Source organism: Nematolebias whitei, chromosome 17 (genome assembly GCF_014905685.2).
Source record: "Nematolebias whitei isolate Nwh7 chromosome 17, NemWhi1, whole genome shotgun sequence".
In the NCBI taxonomy this organism is placed as follows: domain Eukaryota; kingdom Metazoa; phylum Chordata; class Actinopteri; order Cyprinodontiformes; family Rivulidae; genus Nematolebias; species Nematolebias whitei.
The window spans coordinates 37,148,861-37,152,808 of NC_056514.1; positions in this window are offsets into that span (position 1 = coordinate 37,148,861).

The window sequence follows — 3,948 nt, forward strand, 5'->3', positions numbered from 1 at the left end:
TTAGATCTTATTACTGTTTCTTTACAATTTATACTTTTGTTGGATGTAACAAAAGTTTGTACCACACGTGGTGTGAACAACAAATAAAGAAACCTAAACCTGTTGCATGCTTTAGTTTTTCTTGTTTGTTTGTTCTTTTGTTGTTAGCGAGTCAAATCGGGTCTTCTCGTCCTGAACGTTTCATTGTAGTGTTGACCTTGTGTTAACCTGCATGTAATAAAAAGTCAATAAAAAGTTGATAAAAAGTAAAACGTTCATGATAAAATACAAATAGAAGTTCAAATTATTTCCTCATGAAAAACTCTGGTGGGCATCACACGGTGGCGCAGTTGGTAGAGCTGCCACCTCTCAGCGAGAAGGTCGCCTGATTGAATCCCGGTCTGGGGGTCTTTCTATGTGGAGTTTGCATGTTCTCTCCGTGCTGCGTGGGTTTTCTCCGGGTACTCCAGTTTCCTCCCACAGACCAAAAACATGCATGTTAGGCTGATTGGTAACACTAAATTGTCCCTAGATGTGAGTGAGTGAATGGTTGTTTGTCTCTATGTGTCTCTGTGATAGACTGGAGACTTGTCCAGGGGTGTCCCCCGCCTCTCGCACAGTGATGGCTGGATGTGGGCACCAGTGACCCCCGCGACCCCAAAACCCAAAAAGTAAGCAGGTAAAAGATGATGGATGGAAGAACTCTGACTAGCTCATTTAAACCATGTAACCGTTTTTTCAAAACCCCGCCTCTAAGAAGAATCAGAATCGAGAATCAATAGGAACTGGAATCAAAACGAGGAATCGGAACCGAAATAATTCAAATTCAAACAATTCCCAACCCTATTTATGATGCAGCTTGTTTTGTTTCATTTCTATATACTGTATCTTTCGCCCTATAAGTTGTCGTTTTTTTGCATAATTTGCATGTCCTGCAACTTATACGCCGAAACGACTTATTTATTGGATGTTTTCCCATATTTATAAACATATTTTTGTCTGAAATATGGCCGTTTTCATTCATTCTGACTGTAAATATTGAACATTACCATTGTCAGCCACTAGATGGCAGCAGAGTAGTATAACATGCCGTTGTGACATCTAAGTAAAAGTGGCTATTAACGACACAATCAGCTTGCCATATCCTGCCACCTTCATCCAGCTCGCCTGGAGCAACCGTCAAATCAGCTTCATTTTGCTGCACTGCCCCGGCGAAATGCAGCTGATTTCACTATTGAAATATATTTATTAATTAAAAGTTCAACTGAGACACACATTTACTATAAAGTCGAGCAAACAAATAATTATCTTAGGTGCTTATGTTGTTTCATTTCGAAGAAACACGCAGAAACTCGTCCCTCTGTGCGTGCCCGCTTCAGCAAATCGGGTTTTGAAGCTGTGCAAAGTGCATTTATTAAGGAAAAGTTAGACTGAGACACACCTTTGCTATAATTTTGAGCAAACAAATAATTGTTTTTAAGTGTTAATCTCGTTAAACTCTTGTTAAAGATGGAATGGAATGGAAAATACAGTAATTTCTTCTATTTACTTTTCATTTTATATGCTTTTTATATGATTGTCTGTTAGTGTCTGTACCTCATCTGTGTTCTTTGTTTCAAACAGGTCTCGCTTCGAGTCCTGGAGGCTCAATGAGACTAACCTGTATAAATAAAGGTTGAATGAATATGATAAATAAAAATAACTTGAATCGTTGGTTTGATTTTGTAAATTTATACAAAGACATTAATCTGCATGTGATGAACTGTTTGTAGGAATAAAAGAGCTCATCCAAAAATAAAAACTTTTCAATCATTTTTAAACACAAATGTGATTAGATTAGCTTCATTTCATCATAATTTCTTTGAAATTAATAAATAAATATTTGGACTAAAGCTAAGAAAACAACATGTAATTTATTTGTTGCACAGATTACAATACTTTGATTTATAAAACAATACACAGTTCTCTCTCTGCAGAGTATCAAAAATTAAGATCAAGTCAACGTTAGACCTGAACTTATTTATTTACATTTATAACTCTTAAAATGATTTACGTTGCCTCAAACGTATTAAGCTAAAGCAGATTTTATTCTGAGTTTCTTGACGGAATCGTGGAGTTCGTAAAACCTCAAACGTGTCGATGTTCTGCGAGAACAGAACCAGGTGCTCAGGTGTGAAACGTTTCAAATGTTTGCCGAGAAGCTCCGTGTTCTGCTGAAGTGTTTGTCCAACAGTGGCGGGATTAACAAAATTAAAGCTTGTAAAATTGCACGCAGAGATTAGATCACTAGAGGAAGGAACACGTTGTCTTTTGACCTCACGCCAAAACTTTGTTTTAAAGAAAACAAAGTGCCAGACACGAAGCACATACAACTGTTGCAAGTATTTTTACACAGTTTTCAAACAAAAAGTGCAAACTAAAGTTTAAAAATAAGCTTTGGTTTAACGCAGTGACACCATGTATAATAAAACAAATGCTTTTTTGTTTTTAAATTTGTCAGAAGCTGACGTGTCGGTACAAAAACAACCATATACCGTATTTTCTGCCGTACACGTCGCACCGCCCTGTAAGTCGCATCAGTCCAAATATATCTAATAAAGTGGAAAAAATCCATAAATATGTCACTTCGCCGTATAAGTCGCATCTATTCTGCGTCGCCGCTGACAACCTGGAAATGTGGGCTGGTGTTGTGCCAAAAATCAATTGGCTGACAAATGGCGGTCGCGGGAGCGTGCACGGGAGGATTTTAGCAAGAATTTAACAAGATTAACATTTAAAATCAATTATTTGTTTGCTCAAAATTATAGTAAAGGTGAGTCTCAGTCTAACTATTGCTTAATAAATGCACTTTGATTGTCAAATCAGCTGCATTTCACCAGGGCGGTGCAGCAAAATGAAGTGATTTAACGGTTGCTTCAAGCAGCGAGCAGAACGAAGGTGGCAGTCTATGGCAAGCCGTTTGTGTCATTAATAGACACCTTTTCCTATTACATGATACAACAGCATGCCATACAACTAGAGTGCCATCTAGCAGCTGAAAATGGTAGTTCAGTATTTTCAGTCAGAATGAATGAAAACGGTCATATCTCAGCCAAAAATTCATTTATAAATATGGAAAAATCCATAAATACGTCGCTTCATATAAGTCGCAGAGCATGAAAATTAGGCAACAAAAATGTGATTTATAAGGTGAAAAATACGTTAATTATATGTTTATAACCAAAAAAAAGTACATGCTCAGGTCATCTGGCCAGTTTCTTTTTTTTTCTGAAACGTTTCACTTTCCATCCAGAAGGCTTCGTCAGTCAAGGAAACACACAACACAAAACTGATTCTTCCCCCTAACATCTTACTCCAAAGTGGAACAAACCAGTTCTGTTGGTGCTAAGATGGTGTCTTTGGCACGCCCCCTCCTCTCGTGCCGGTCCTTTTCCTCATCGACAGTCGTGTATATGTTTATAACTTCACACTGAAACTAGGCCCCGTTTACACGAGAACAATCGCTGGAAACATTAGTGTTTTTTTACAATGTTTATTGAGGTTAATAAACAAAAAAGTGAGCAGGTTTACAGGAAAACGCTGTAGTTTCTATGTCAGTCGAGTTGCCAGATAAGAAATGATGAACTATAGTACTGTGGCTTTAAAATGATAGTGTTTTGACCTAAACTGTCACATGTGCTGAGTAAAGATATTCTAAGATGAGGTATGTGTTGTTTGTTGAACATGTGCACAGAAAAGGAGGGGTAAATAAGACATTTAAAATTTATCTGGCAACCCCGATGCTGGACTCAGCGGCATTCATCGCGCATGCAGCGTCAAACTGATGAATACACTAACTTCTCTTTGGGGCCTGGATTTTATTAGTTTTGCTCCTACATGCTGAAAAAAGGTGAGCAGCACAAAAACACTCTGCTCTCTGCAGTTTATTCTAACTGTTGTTATTTATTGTAACAGTTGTTATTTATTATA